This window comes from Cynocephalus volans, chromosome 15 (assembly GCF_027409185.1).
Source record: "Cynocephalus volans isolate mCynVol1 chromosome 15, mCynVol1.pri, whole genome shotgun sequence".
Lineage (NCBI taxonomy): Eukaryota > Metazoa > Chordata > Mammalia > Dermoptera > Cynocephalidae > Cynocephalus > Cynocephalus volans.
Window position 1 is genome coordinate 61,681,329 of NC_084474.1, and position 17,244 is coordinate 61,698,572.

The 17,244-nt window shown below is 36.0% G+C and overlaps 1 pseudogene; it reads left to right on the forward strand.

Annotated features, from left to right (window-relative positions):
• Positions 1-1,433: 1,433 nt before the first annotated feature.
• On the forward strand, positions 1,434-14,219 carry LOC134363696 (pantothenate kinase 3-like; annotated as a pseudogene).
• Positions 14,220-17,244: the final 3,025 nt, after the last annotated feature.

A 17,244-nucleotide genomic window follows, 5' to 3' on the forward strand; every position in this document is an offset into this window, starting at 1 on the left:
CAAGTTCACAGGCCTTCTGACCCTTGGAACTGTAAACACATATCTCCAAAATAAACTCAAGAATCTTTCAGGAAGTATATGAAAAACAATCACAAGGTGCCTCCATTTGTTTCTCAAGGTGATAAGAAAAGATAACTGGGTTTTCTTCTACTTTACTGTATAAATTTGTGTAAAATTCTGTCTGGACTTTGTAGTCACTTTCGTCTGACTTTAAATGCAATAATTTATATTCAATAGTTTTTCAATGATAACTTGTATTCTTTCTTCTATATTGGTTTGAAGGGGACCTTTGTTGGTAGAATTGTTTTGTTTCTCCAGCAGTGACAATCAGGAAACAGTAATCCATGTGCCCACAAGGTAAAAAAGACAAATAGTTTAGAGGGATGAGGCTGGATGGTTGGTGGCTGGTATTTACTGTGAACAGTCATGAAAGAAAGGAGCAGTCCTTTCACAGAGAGTAGAACCTTATTATTGGAGGAGAACTGTACTATTGAGCCTCCATGTCATATTTTCATCATTCTAACATATCCTGAGTTTCTTCTTTACCTGCATATCCAATCAGTCAGAAGACCTGACTTTTCATGTGCCAAAAATCTCTTTCAATCTTCTGCTTCTCTCTATTCACATAGCCACCATCTGAGACCATAAAGCCATTATATCTTCCCTAACAAGTTTCATTATTTTCAAATTTTGCTGCCTCTCAAACCATTTCTCTGTATAGCTATGAGTTATATTAAAACATGGTGTACAAGAGCCTCCTTCATCTGGCTCCTGATTACTTCACCACCTTGATTTCTCATGATTCCAAATCTCTTTCCCCCCTTCTTAAATTTATGGTACTGCCATAGTGAATTATTTGATGTTACTTAAACATTCTTACTCTAGTCTCTGGGATTTTGCACAGGCTGTTCTCCTGGTGAGAATCATTTGCATCCATCCCTTCCTCTATTCCCCATCCTCCTCTTCCCAAATATTTACTACTTTTTTCTCTTCATTTAGGACTCAACCAGGATGTATAATCCACTTCTGAATTTTTCTGACCCTTCCAAAGCATACTAATTTCCCCTATAGCACCTTGCTTTGACTTAATTAATAATTATCACACAGTGTCATAATTGCCAATTTATATTATCTTTTATACTATAAGATCTTTGGAAGAATTGTTAATAAGTGTTTAGCAATCAAGGCAAAAGGTTAATGTCAATGTCATTGTGATCCAGGGTTTCCAATGAAGTCCCCAGGACTCAGCTTCCTTCCAGTCCTCAGCTCTGCCCTCTTGTATGTTGCTTCACTCCCGACTGCTCTTGGTGGTAACAGGGCTGCCAATAGCGCAAGGTCTATGTTCTCTCAAGCCCAGTAGAAAAGAGTTTCTTTCTCTCCCTGATGTCCCAGCAAAATCCTTACTGAATGCCATTAGCTCTGAATTGTGCCAAATGCCAATTCTTGAAGTAATCACTCTGGCCAAAGAGAATAAGATACTCTGCTTAACTGGGCTTGAAAACATGCTGATTCCTGGAGCCAGAGATGGAAGTTATGCTAACAGAGCAACATGGAGTAAAAGGGGTCGTTCTTCAGAAGGCAACAGAGTTCAGAAGGTAATATGATTACTGGTATCAAAAGAAGAGTGAATACAAGCTGAGAAGTAAAAACAAAACAAACCAAAACAACTGTCCACTATAGTAATTAAGTGACATAGCTGCGTGAATCAATATACTCTGTCAGGTTAAGAAATTACAGCTTTGCAGTTGAATCCAGCCATAGACACTTTATTTATTTATTTTTCATACCAAAAGTTTTATTCCAAAGATATACTGAGTATGTTTCTTATTCTGCCTAAATAGCCATGTCTCCAAGTTCTTCTCATTTGATATGCAATCCTGTTCATCTGAAGTGCCTGAATTTCTTGGTACTCTGCTTTAGAGTTTCATAAAATTTTTTTGAAAAATCTGAAAGGTGGAAGAAAAGTCTAACACCTCTATTTTTTTTATTAGGATACTGACTAGAAAGGCTCTGAGAGCCCTGGTGGACTGGCTTCCAGTTGAGTGTAGCCCCCACACCGCCTCCAGGGGTTGGCTGCATGTTGAACATTTAATGAGTGGTGGATCCTCAGCCTTAGCTGCACAATAGATCACCCACCCGTGCCTGAGCCACAGCCTAGACTAATTAAATCAGAAACTGGCATCCTCAGCGAAACCTCGGTACTTTTTTAAAGCCATGCATTACATTCCCACATGCAGCTAATTCTGGGTAATAAAGGCAAGAAATAGTACTTTTTATGTAATTGTAATTCGAAATGATTAATAATGATTTAAGCATATAAAATAATTTGTTTATTATGTGTAATTTGGTTGAAGCATTCAATTTATAGTAAAAAGTTAGGTTAACATGACAAACCAGGGCAGGAAAGATGGAAAGGGCCAATTTATGTTAAGTAAAAAGGTACTTTTTAACAACCAAGAAAAACTTTAAACATACTTTTTCCCTCTCTGGGAATTTCAGTACAACTTAGCTGCTCAGAGAAAAATTTTCCTCTCACAACACCTTTTTGTGATGAGAGCAGGCTGCCAAGAAAACTCCCACAAGATAGAAAGAGGTCTGAAGAATGTCTGTCTTGAGTCAAGTGTTATAATTATTTTTGACACCACTTTCACAGTAAGACTCCTTAATCTTCCTGAAATTTTATATAGGAATAAGTCAAGCACCTGCTACATTATGTGTTATTGCAGTAGTCTCTTCAATCTTTCCTATTCATATTTAGGAGATAGAGATATTTACTAAATAGGAAAATATTTATAATAAACAAATAAATAAATAGATATATAGGCATTTAGGAAATACCTTTATCTCCTAAAGTATGAACAGGAAAGATTGAAGAGACCACTACAATATCTAGTATCTCCTAGGTAGTCTGGACTGCCCTAGAAGCATTGGACAGATTATTTTCATGCTTAAAATAAACACTTTCCTAAATAAAAGTATGGTGGCCACAGTTTTACAAAGCTATTTGATATAAGACATTCTGGTATGGAATCTGTTCCCAAAGGCAGCATGATAAATCAGAAAAAAAACATTCAATTTGGAAGTCGGATGCTTTTAGCAAAAGCCCAAGTCTTCACCTTAAAACTTTTGTGACCTTTAAGAGTTTTCTCATCTCCATGAGGGAGAATTATCTTCTATCATAAAGTTATTGTGTGGATCAAAAGGAAATCAATAACGTATGTAAAAGAGCTCTGCAAACTACACAGTTATGGTCTCTGCCTTGATACTTCCCTATAATGAAGCTCTTGAAAATTGTAAGAACCAAATACGTTATGATGGAGTCAAGACAGATTAGCAAGATATATATACAGATAAATATCTTCCAAATCACAGTGCACTAATAACAAACAATAGTAGTTAACATTGATTAAGCACTAATTATATGCATGGTACTTGGCAAGGCTTTCCTTTCCAAGACTCACAACAATCGTATAAAGTAACTAAGGTCATTTTGTCTATTTTGTATATAGAAAAACCAAGGCTAATAAAGATTAAATAAGTTCCCCGAGTCCACATAACCAGAAAGTGTGAATCTGGGACTAAACACAAGCCACTTCACTCAAAGCCAATATTTTTAGCTATTATGCTTAACGTAGCTTCTCCATCCATACAGGTTTATGTGACAGAAGACATGGTTCTAAAATACTCCCTTATGTAAGTGTGAAATTGATTGGTGATTAAAAATAAAGCCTCACAATTATTGGGGAAGTGATCAATCATTTAATAAACAACTTCGAGAAAGCTGACTTTTTTTTTGCTTTATCACAGCTGCATACACCAGAACATTAAAAAAAAATAAAATAAGCTAATCACTTTTTAAAGTTTCTTAAGACTTTGTAAAGCTTTTTAAGTCGTGAGTCTTTTTAAGGCTGACTAATATTCCATTGTATGTATATATTACATTTCGTTTATCCATTCATCTGTGGATGGACCCCTGGGTTGCTTCCGCCTTTTGGCTATTGTGAATAATGCTGCTATGAACATGAATGTACAAAAATATGTCTACCTGTCCAAGTTCCCGCCTTCAATTCTTTTGGGTATATTTCTGATGTGGAATTACTGGATCATATGATAATGCTATTTTTAATTTTGGGGGGAACTTCATGTCTTACTGTTTTTAATAGTAGCTGTGCCATTTTACATTCCTACCAACAATGCATAAGATTTCAAAATTCACCACATCCTCACTACCACTTATTTGTTTCTGGGTTTTTTAAAAATAATAACCATCTATGAATTTTCTAATTAAAAAAATACATACATTATTTTCAAATTCCAAGATGAAAGACCTTCAAAAACTATAAAGGAGAATTAAGAAAAATATAGTGAGATTTTGTTAAATGTGAAAATGTTGAGAATTTCATGTTCTTAATAGTCATGTATATAGGGTGTCTTGAGATTTCTTTACAATGAAGTTCTTATAACTTCTAGGAAAGTCTTTCTCCTTCTGATATTCCCCATCTCAGTTGCTGAGATCGCCCTGTCATTAACTGACATGCAGCCCCACCTTGACCTTTCCAATATCCCTTATATTCATTTGATAACTAGCCCATGCTAACTATCCTAAGACATGTTTCTAAAATCTCCTCTCTTCCTCATCACCACTGTCATTGCCTTGGTGTGGCCTTCAACTCTCGTCTGATCTGGAGTATTTTCCTCTCCTCTCTACCCCTCCAAAGTTATCCTTCAAAGATGCAAATGCGATTATATCATTGCCTTGCCTTTGCTCTGCCAACATCTTAAGCTGAGCTTCTCAAACACGGTATGTCAAGAGGTACTTTTTCAAAAATGAAGCATGCAAGTCATCCTAAAGCATCGATTTTCTTGAGTGAGAAATTATGTAGAACAATAATTTACATATCAAAAGAAATATAGCTGCATTATGTCATTGAATGCACACTTGCATAAATTGAAACAAAACCAGAGGCTTCACAACTTTTTTCCATATGAGGACTTTGGACCCTGTGGGCTACAGTGCCACAACCTCAGGGTTTATTTCTCTCTGTCTATAAGGGCACATTGAAGGGGAACCTGAGAAACACTAAAACTCCTCAGCATGTCATCCAAGGACCCTTATGAATTGGCACTTGCCTAGATCTGTAGACTCACTTCCTTCTACCTCCCTCCACATTGATGCCCAGTGCTACAGAAATGCCACATAAATTGTGGTTTCCACAACATCACCCTGCTATTTCATGTGTCCATGGATTTCACATACTATTCCTCTCATGGACAGGGTTTCCCCATCCTATCTCTCTGCTAAGCTGTTCTATGTGGTGAACTCCATTTCCTCCTTTCTGCTCCTCCCAAATATCATTTCTTCTGTGAAGTCTCACCTGACTCTTTTCTCTACCCTCCAGCTCTGCAGAGTGTTACTTCATACCTTGACCATACTTTATGGCTCATATCATGGTACATTGTGCTGTCAGTTTGTCCATCTGTCTTCCACCTTAGAATGCCAATATTTGGGGGCAGTATATGATTAAAGCATAGTTTCTAAAGGTACATGACATGGTTTAGAATCTTGGTGCTACTATTTTCTACCTGTGTGGCTTTAAGTACACTAGTTAATTTCCCTTCACCTGAATGTTCTCTGGAAAATAGGGTCAACATGAGTGCTTACCTTGCAGGCTGTAGTCAGACTTCTATGAGATAACACAGTTCCAGGGCCTAGAAGACCCCCTGGAAAACAATAAACATTCACAAATATCAACTGCTTTTGTATTCATTTTAGAATCCTCAGAACCTGCCACAGAGTAGGTGCTTAGGAAATATTTATTGAGACAAATTTAATTTCCTTCTAACCATGTACATGTTTTAGCCTTCCATTGCTTTTCTTTGGCCAAAATAAAAACATACTTTTTTAAAAACTGAAAGAAATATTCGTGACTGAGAAACTTCAAATGTACTGCTCACATCCTTGATGTTTTAAATTATGACTCATGCCCTGCTTTAGTGTTGGTGGTGATGGTGTCATGTCACAATAATTAAATTAAAAGAGGAAGAAATTAAACCACTGAAGGTTTGAAAAGGAGTATGTCTTCCATTCTGCTCTCAGGAGGTGATTCAAACATCCACGCAGAATACGAAAAGAGAACTTATGCTTGGAGACCCATCTTTCAGAGTTATGAAAACCCATTACACATTTGTTGAAAGAAAAGCATTTCTGCATTTGGACAATAACTTCACAAAGAGTGAGAAGACTGCCAGAAAGCATGTATAATTGCTTGGACTGCTGGGGGTTTTATTCAGAGACTTGAGGCTAGTGATAGACGAGCCTAAAGGATTGCTTTAAATAAACCAAACCTCTCGGATTAGCATTGCTGGGCTTAGAGCCCCCTGGGAAAAGCCTGTCTCCTGTGATTTCCAGTATACTCCACTTCCAATGAGCTGGAAATACCACAAGAAAACCACTGTTCTCACGGTATTTTTGCCTTTTCCATTTCTGGTTTTAGCTAAGGGAAAAAAATGGTACGTGCAGATTAAAAATGGCATGTGTATACGACATAAAAATCAGAGTGTCCAAACATTTGATCTTTAAACTAAATAGAATTCACTGTGAAGTTCAAATAAATTAAAATAAAATAACTTTGGGCATATTCTCATACATTTCAGTGAAGCAGATTTATGCTTACAAGTGAGCCAGATTTATTACACGTTGACTATCCTAAAGTCGTATTGCATATACATTGACCAAAGGCAAAGTAGCAGAATTAAATAACGAAAATTGGTTACTATCTATAAATTTTTGTTTAGGAATATTTACTTAAACCACTTCCAAAAATGTGCTATAAATAAATAAGCATATTTAAATAAATATTTGGGTGTTTTCCTAAAAGAGATTGACTTTTGTCTATTTACAATTTTGCAAGAAAGATTTAATTCCATGTTTAGATTATGCTTCAATAAAATACAACAAATATTTATGGATCACCAACTATGTGCCAAGCAAGAGTGCTAAGAGCTGAGAGCTCAGAACATACTTAAGGGCACTGTTGACATATGATAATTCTTTTTAAATGTGTGCAATTGAGAATATTTAGATGGAATAACCAAACGAATGTGAAAGGAGAGGGGAAAGGGAAAAAATATAATGGGAATCTTCAAAGAACAATTTGAGGGTGTGATTTTCTTCAGGGATGTGCTTAATGCTTTATCTAGTATTAGAAGCAGAAAAAAATGACTAAACATTGAGTAAAACTTCATGGGTTTTTTGCCTGTAAAATCTTGATTTTTGCAAGAAAGTACTATTTAAATCTACCTATAAGGAAAAACAAAAAGACAAAGATTGTTGTTTCAATTTTCTGAATGGCACATATAGCAATTATTCATAAACCAATTAAGCAGATACTGGAATTAAGGTGAAAACATATGTTATTATTCATACATGTATATATTAATAGATACATTTAATTGAATCTGCTAATATTTTACATACATAATATGTACACTGAAATGCAGGTGCTATATAATGGTTTATGACCTCAGAATAAGGAGTCTGTCAGATATACTCTAGTCTGAGATTTGGTCCAATTTCTTTATAGCTGTGTGACCATAACTGCTTAACTTCTCTGAGCTGCAGAGTCCACATCTGTAAAATAAGAATTGTAACCATACATACCTAAAAAATGTATTGTGAGAATTAAGTGGTAATGCACATAAACTGTTGAGTTGACTGCATAACAAGAATGCAATAAATGTTTGCTTGAATTAGTAGTTGTAGTAACTAGCAAGGTTAACAGGGAAGGTTGCTAATAAATGATAGTAGTATTCGCATTATTAACAAGATTAATGAGAAATATTCTTAAGAAATTTCAAACTCTGAAGAAAAACAGATCTAAGGAAAGTTAATGATGTTAATAAGACCAGAAATTGTAACAACTGTGAGTAATGAAACCATCTAAATATTTAATTGTTGTAATTCAAATACAACATATAATAGTGTCTGAATTTAATTGTTTCCACTGAATTCAGACTGTACTCAAATCCAGGATTTTCAATTATTCATTTCCAAAAAATACCTCTCTGCAATTCAGTGACTGTGCCTAAGAATGATTAATATATAAGCGTGTCTCAACTACCATCTCTCTGTTTCTCCAGTGTAAGTTCTGAGTCATGAACAGTGTGGTGATGTTTGGGCTGCTACTGAAACTCCTATTAATAAGGGACAGCATTTCTAATCTTCAAACAATCCCCACTGCTAACAAAGTGTAGTAAATATAGTCTTTCTGTTACTCAAGAGTATTAGGAAGACATAAGACACTTCTTTACAGAGTCAATGACATCTCTGTTAGAGAATGTATTTTCTCTTAGCTGGAGTAAATACTTTGACTGCCTCAAAGAGAGATGGCAGCCTTACATAAAAAAAGCTGCCTGAACCCTGGGGAAATACCAGATAGAAGAAGGAGGAAAAATAGCAGTTTTCAGGGGGCTTCTGGATCCCCCCACTGGTAAGTAGGAAGAGTGAATTGATAGCTCAAGGCTACAGCTCAGTCTCATCAAATTAAATTCTACAGGGACTTCCTCTGTCTGCTGCAGGAAGAGAAGGAATCTGCACTTGCCTAGGTGAATGACAGATGAGGGAGACATCTTGGTTCCATCCTTAAGCTTGTTATTGCCCCAGAGGCAAAGAGGCACTACTGTAGTAGAGTCCTCTTCGTCAGGCAAGAGCAAGAGAGCTAGTGGTAGAAATAAAGAGGAGGAAGCCTCCCAGCTGTGCAGGGGAAATCTCTTCAATAACCACATGGTTTAGGAAGCTATTTGGATTGTGGCATGTGGTCTCTTTGGGCACAAGTTGGGAAGCAAGATTAATTAGGATCATCTGGTAGCTAGAAGCAAATAAGACCCTGGAGAAGATGGAGCAACCCCACTGAAAAATAGATGACTTCTTATTTTGTATCCCAACTAAATTCCCAGGCTTAATTGGCCTGGGGAAGTACCCATGACATAAGTGACTCCGAATTCTTTAAATCAATGTTTTCTTATAGTTAAAACAATTAGTGAGTACAGAAAACATTAAAACAGATCATATTTCTCTTTCTGGGGAAAACCTGAGATTTGTTTGCTTTTGAATCATGAAAAAGATCGTAACTTTTTTTGTACTTCTAGTAAGTCATTAATGCCTGTCATCTGAGATGTTGCTTTTGCCAAAGACTTTATAAATGAGCAATTAGAACTTACCAAAGCATTTTAGATGAGGCTTAATTGATGTATGAGCTAATGCTATATATCAAGTTGTGATTTTTCTTTCTTAGCAAAAGCATAATGTGACATTAGGAGATATAATGCAGAACTTCTTTGCATTTGTATGAATGTCATGAGCCAGGATTGAGACATGGAAACAAAACGGAGAATACTTTGATGGATGTAAATAAAATATGACCCATTTTATACTTATGACAACAATATACCTATTTATTTTTTGTTGTTGTTTATGTGCATGTGTGTGTGTGTGTGATAGAGACAGAGAGAGAGAAAGTAAAGCAGGATAATAGAAAATATTAATTTTGGAAAAGAGTTGGCACTATTTTAATCCTTAAAGGTGGTTATCACAAACATGAAAATCATATTTCTTTATTGAATAACATTCAGGAAATTAGCAGAAAATGATTTATCTCTGTATAAGTCCTATAATTGTGTAAGAAAATTGGAAGGGAAGAAAGAAAGCTACAAAAAAAAAAAAACCCAAAAAACCTGCTTTTCAGATCAAAATAATCTCTCTTCCTATATAACATGTAATATGGACTATGATTATAATACAATGATTAGAATTTAGCTTCTCTTCTACATTCCCGTTCTTCAATTTGATACAAAATCGATGTATCACAGTAATATTTGTATTTTTCTCATTTGATCCTCAGAGGATAGAAATAACCCACATGCTTATCCTTGCATGATAGTTATTACTAGACTCTTGAAACTTAAAGATCATAGCTTCACAAGGGAAAATTATTCTCGATCAAAGCACTGATTGTTTTCCTGTTTCTTATTAAAACACTTTTTAGGATTATAACCTTCCTTATAGAACACCAGCGCTGAAATAGGATTAAGAAAAAGCTGAAATCAGATGGCTCAACCCACACAGAGAAACAATGTTTTAACAGACAAGCATCCTTTCTCCAGAATGGAGCTGGCCTGCAATCCATTGATAACTACTAAAGCAGAGCGAACTGCATGGAAGCTTCAAACGTTGAAATTGGCAGATTTTAAACCTTTCTATCTTCTTGTCTCCTTTTTAAGAGTTATGTGAAACTGAAAGGCCTGTCCTCATGTGCAAAGGGAAAAGAAACATGCTCCTTCTTGGAAGTTCTCAATGAACGTAACAGTGAGGGGAGGTCTCCTCCAATGCCAAGGGAAAGCCTTGAAAGCAGAAAAATGTTTTGTTAAGATTAGTCCTTTCCCTCCTGGCAGAACAACCAAGGACAAATTCCTATATCTTTATTCTTCATCATATCCTCTTTATTCAGGAACAAAATCACTTTTAAGTCACTGCACTCTGTGGTGTTGAGCACTCTGCCTAGAGCTGATAGAAAAAGAGAGACAACTGGACTCGGACTCCAAAGGACATAGTATGGAGGGACACAGACTCATGTAACCACCTAATACGACAGGAGCTTATCAACCCTTGATTCTGAAAGGTGATGTGCTCCATGATCTTTAGGACATTCTTCCTGGGGAGAAGAAGAGAAATTTATTCCAAACTCCTCATGTTTCTGCATGCAAGGAATCCACCTAGGTTAACATTTTGTTTCCACCACCTCTTATTCACTCTTTTCCCTGAATGAAGGACACACAAAACATCTGATTGAGTTGTTTCAAAAATGGACCTCGGATCTCGGCACGCTGCACGGGACCTGTTCTTCCTGGCATTTGCCAGGCACCGACAGAAAGCTCATTGTACTGCTCCCATCTGAGCAATTTGAAGTCTGCTCCTGTGGGGGAAGCTTGTGATTAGCCAGCTTGCCAGTACTGAGAATAGGGGGTAAGTTTAACTATAAGATAAAGGATTAACAAGCAAGCCTATTTCTCCACAGGCTTAAAAACATATTCTAGAATCAGCTTCATCAATTTAATAAAACAAATGATACTTTGAGCTGCATTCTTCAGACTCCTACACTTAGCTCTAAATATGTTCCATACTTGGTTGGGAGAGAGGGGGTTTATTTAGAGACCCCCTAAAGCCCCAACAGCTTCCAACTGAGTAAACAAATTAATGTTCATCAGTGAATAGCTGGATTTTCAAGACATTTTCTTCCATTACGATCACAGTTCTTTATTAAATAACTGAAAACAAGAAAACAATGATTAGGAGAAATGGAGGGAAATGTGATATGAATGAAAGATGAAAAAAAATCATGAATGTGATTCTATCTACAGCCTCAGAAGCCATCTCAGTGCTTAGGGACCCACAAGTGAAGAGGTCTCCCCATACATTCATCTGAAGAGTGTGGTTGGCTTTGTGAACTAGAGGAAAATTCCAGTGAAAGTCCACTAAAGGTCCAAATAAGTTTGCACTACTTCATAGACATGGTGATGGACTAACTCATTTTTTGGTGGAAGGGCTTGGTGGGATATAAGAAGAAATATTGAATATCGCATCTCCGTTATTTCACTTAATCCTCAAACAACTGGGTGAAAGAGGTACTATTCATTTCTCCATTTACAAATGAAGAAACTAGGCTGAGACACACGAAGCTGCTAGCTGAAGACCTCAAAGACCACAAATGGCTGATCCAGGGCTCGATCCCAGATCTGTCAGCATCAAAGCTCTTGCTGTTCCTGCTCTGCCAGTCTGCCCCCTTCATCTTGCTGCTACCAATGTCAGCCACCTCGGAACCATCAGCACATGCTTGTTGGATTGAATACAATTAACAGTGAGATTAAAAACAAGATGTGTGTGTATATGATCAACTGCCTTCTTACACAGTTTTCATGTTTATGGACTCGGCAATTGACAGGTCTAAAACTAGAATAATCTAAATAACAGAGAATCAGAATAACCATGAGATTAAAAACTGAAAAGATGGACTCATCCAAAAAAAAGTCAAGAATCCTGAATATGAGGTCTGTTTAGCAATTTGGGGACCAATAGCATGATGATAGTGAACAGATATTTATCAAGTATAAACACAAATGGTGAAAGGATGAATTTAATTACATGAATCAATTTGAGGAAATGGAAATTTAGGCCTAATTTAACAGAAAACATTTTCACCATGGAAACTCTTATATTACAGAATAATCTCAAGGGAAATAGATCTTTGGATGCTTAAAAATAGATTGTATTTACCCAAGAGAAAAGAAAGAATATGTCCATACAAAGACTTGTACTTGAATGTTTATAGCAGCTTTATTTGTAATAGCCAAAAACTGAAAACAATCCAAATGTCCATCAACGGTAAACAAATTTTGGCATATCTGTACAATAGAATATTATTCATTACTAAAAAAGAATGAGCTATTAATACATGCAATACATGAATGAATCTCAAAATAATTATGCTGAGTGAAAGAAGCAAGACCAAAAGAGATGCATACTATCTGATTCCATGTATATAAAAGTCTACAGAGTGATTAGTGGTGTGGAGGAAGGGGAGGAAATGGGAGAGAAAAATGACAAAGGGACATAAGGAAACTTTGGGGGCTGATGTATATACTCATCAGTGATTGTGATGATGATTTCATGGGGGTATACACATGTCAAATGTAGCAAGTTGTACACTTTAAATGTAGTTTGTTTTATATCAATTATACCTCAATAATGTTGTTTAGAAAACAAGAGATGAACAAACATATTTAAAAAGAAGACTGCAGAACATACTAGAGGGTAAGGCTGTAAGGCATTGTCAAAATGACATCTAGTCCATTTGGCTACATTTTTTCCATATTTCCTCCACAATAAACCTCCTAACTACTCACTTCTGTCTTGGTCGGTCACTTTTCCTACAGTCTTAATCCATGTGATAGATACACTGCTATTTATTTTATTTATTTATTTATTTATTTTTGTGGGCAGCTGGTTGGAATGGGGATCCAAACCCTTGATCTTGGTGTTATGAGGACCACACCTTCCCAAGTGAGCTCACCAGCCAACCCGTACACTGCTAATATAGAATCAAAGAATGAAAACAAAAATCATCCACAATCCCACCACACAGAGATAATAACCAATAACATTCGAGGGCATTTCTTCCCAGTTTCTGAATATTGGGATCATACTTTCTGCATTGGAATTTAACATTAGGTTCATACCATCTGTAGAAGAAGGAACCAGCTTGGTCTCACCGGGAGGCTCAGCCACCTCCATACTCACTGCCACTGCTCGCCGTGCTCTGGACCCTGGGCTGCCCGCTGCCCTCAGGCTGATGCTGTGAAGATCAAACCTCTCCCCCGTGGTTTGGTGTGGGTATTGTGGGAACCCTAGTATAGCTCTCGTATTATGAACCTATCGATATCACAGCAGAGGAAGAACAAGAAGTTGAGAGTTTAAAAAGTATTTGGAAATATTTGTCTTCTACTGTAGCATCTGAATCCTCTGCCATTCAGGATGTACACCTTGAACTGAAGGATTTAACACTCTTTGACCTAAAAGGAAACTTGCACTTTATCAGATTTCCAACCCAGGACCTGACTACTTTTATCCAAATGAGAAGAGATAAAAACTTCTCCACATTACAGATGGTGCTATGTGCTACACGAGGTGGTTCTTGTAAGTTTGAAAAAAGATTTTCACACATTTGGAAACCTCCACCTGCACAAAGTGGATGGACTTTACTGCTTTTAAAGGGTTTGCTGTATATAGACTCTGTCAGTTTCAATGGACAAGCAGAGTGCTATTTTGCTAATGTCTTGGAACTTGAGTGATGCCAAAAGATGCCTTTTAACCTGAATGAACCTCCCCACTGCTGGTAGTGAATACTGGCTCGGGAGTGTGTATTTTAGCAGTCCATTCCAAAGACAACTATAAATGAGTGACCAGGTCAAGCCTTGGAGGGAGTACCTTTCTGGGCTCATGCAGCTTATTGACTGGCTGTGAACGTTTTGAAGAGGCTCTTGAAATGGTACCCAAAGGTGACAGCATTCAAGATCACAAGCTAGTTCATGACATTTATGGAGGAGATTATGAAAGACTTGATCTGCCAGGTTTGGGCTGTACCATTCCATTTGTATTGTTTTGTTAGACTTTCTAATCTTTAAATTTTTCAAATATACAGAAAATTGTAAAAAATTAGACTCTTATGCAATCGCCCCTTTAGTTTTTTGCTTCAAATTTCTTTAAACAAACAAACATCTTAGATAAAGTCCCATTCTTCATTCCTTCCCTCTTTCTCCCTAAAAGTAAGCAAAACCCTAAAATTGGTATCTATCATTATCATATATTTTTTATACTTTTATCATACATGTATGTGCATATAATAAATACATACCATTATTTTGTGTTTTTAAGGGTTCCATAAACTATCATGAGGAGCATTATGTTGTACCTTGCTTTTCCTATTCACTATTTTTTGAGATTTATTTGTGCTGGTGCATATCAGTCTGACTCACTTCTTTTGACTGTGTCCCATTGCATGAATGAATCGGTTTAGCCTTCCCATTTCACTTGATATTTTATCATAATTGTTCTCCAAGACCTTGTGATTTTCTGTCTGAAAGGCTCTTGCCCTATCTCTTCCTGGCTGGCTCTGTTTCCTCCCTCAGGTCACAACTCAGAGAAACTTTCCAGACTATCCTGCCTGGGGAAGTATCTTCCATCCTCACCCCTACCCAAAAAAATGGTTACTCTCTTTTTACACCATTCTGTTCATTTCTTTTACTGCATTTACTTTTCATTTTGTCTATTTGTTTATTCTGTGGTTCTTCTGGTAGACTGTAAGTCTTCTGAGGTCAGGGACTTTGTCTTCTTGTTCACTTTTGTATTTTAAAGAAGCGTGCCATGTCAGCTAGTGCATATCTCATTAAAGGAACTCAACTAATACAGCAGGAAAAAATAAATGGATAGATGGATGGATGGTGGGTGTGAGGTCGTTTCTGGTTCTAATTCTACAGGACCCTGTTCCACCATTAACAAAGCAAGGAGGAGAAAAAGAAAAAAGCAGAGGAGAGCTTAAATTTCATATCTTATCCCTCAGCCACACATGGGCCAATCTACTTTGGATTGGCAAGTAGCTAAGTCTACTGTAAAAATAATAAACTTTCTAAATGGTTTGGTTGCAGAGTTTAAAAGCCACAGTTCACTCTTCTAAACTTCTCTTCAAATTATCAACTCAAACAGAAACTAAAATTCTGGTTATTCAGCTAGATTACTAGAAGATACCCTTTATTTTATCACCCTGACAAGTATTCAGTGAGTTATAAATAATTTGTGGTGAGCTTCATGAATTATTTATGATTATATAGGACTTATAGGATTGGTTTTTATATCTAAATAGTTTCTAAGGTTTTAGAAATTTGAAAGGATTTGCATACCTACATGTGTCTATAACTACTTTAAAAATTTTGCGGGGATGGCTTTTTAATGCTATAATGAAAAATTACATGTTTTAGATAACAATTTAACTTTTATACAGTATCTAGTAATAAGCAGCACATATGTATACAAACACATCACATATGCTTCTAAAATAGTATAAATATTGATATAGTAGATTTACAGAATTGGTCAGAATAATGTTGTTATATATAATTTTCTAAAATTAAAGTGCTTAATTTTATCCTCTTGATATCCCCTGTATTAATATCCTTTGTATTCAGGGAATCTTTAAAATGGTAAATCTTTATTTTGAAGGTGTAATAAATCTGTCTTAATAAAATACATCATAATAATAGTTACCATTTTTGTGAACTTACTACATAAAAGGCACAGTACTAAACACTCTGTTATTTCTCATTGAGGCATCACAAGAAGCTTCTCGAGTAGATATTATTTTCTACATTTTATATGCAAGAACAAGAGGTTTAAGAGAGGTTATTTAACTCATCAAAGTAAGTGATAGAACTAACACATAACTCTAAGCCTGTATCTTTAACCACACAGTATTGAAAATGAGCTCTAGTATAAATGAGAAAATAAAAATCACCCTTAATCCCATTAATCCCATAATTCAAAGATCATAATTGTTAATAATTTATTTACCTTTCTCTAGTTTTTAGAAATTGAGATATTATATACATTTTCTTTTCCTCTTTCACTTAATCTTATATTATAAATATTTCCCATGTCACTGAATGTTTTTCTAAAACTTGATTTTTTTTTTTTTTTGAAAGATGACTGGTAAGGGGGTCTTACCCCTTGACTTGGTGTAGTCAGCACCACGCTGTCTCAAGTGAGCTAACCAGCCATCCCTATATAGGGATCTGAACCCACAACCTTGGTGTTATCAGCACCACATGCTCCCATGTGAGCCACGGGCTGGCCCCTAAAACCTGATTTTTGATGATTGAGTATTCCTTGGTATCGATGTCCAATTCTTTAACCATTTCCTTTCCCAAGATGGTTGGTGTTCTCCCCAGTTCCTAATCCCTAACACATCCACTAATGAACTCAAGTGGGCTTGTTTTAATCATCCCATCTTCTAAATAATACATGTTAATTAAGAAAATAAAATATTAAAAGGCCCCGAGTAGTCAGAAAGTACTAGCTAGCTGATAGAAAAAAAAAATGATTATGTCAATGCTTTTAAAAACGGACTACTCTTCTTAAATATCAAAATTCTTTAAATAGCTTTCAACATAACAAGATGAATATGTTGGTTAACAATCTTATTCTCCCCAAGAATAGGCCTTGGTACCTACTTTGTAAAGGTGATGCTAGTACCACAGAAATTTTTTTTTACTGACGATTTTTATATTACTGAAAAAGCATTGATAGCATAGTATCAAGAGCAACAAAGTAATGTAATACAGTACATGCTGTAAAAAAACAGGTTGACCTTGTGTATCTTGGAGGGTTATCACCCTGATGAATTGGGCTGTCTCCGTGTCCTAAGATTGTGTGCACCAGGTTCCAACTAACTGTAAATTTGATACGAGCTACTGATGCTCCAAGCTCAGATTTACAAAGCCATTCAGCAAAAAGATAAGGTATTTGTATCATGATCATTTTAAGAAAGGTCAGTGATAAAATTATGCCAAAATGTTTTACCGATGTATTAAATGAACTACTTAAATGAGATGTTTTAGACTGGCATCATGAAAAATTCCACA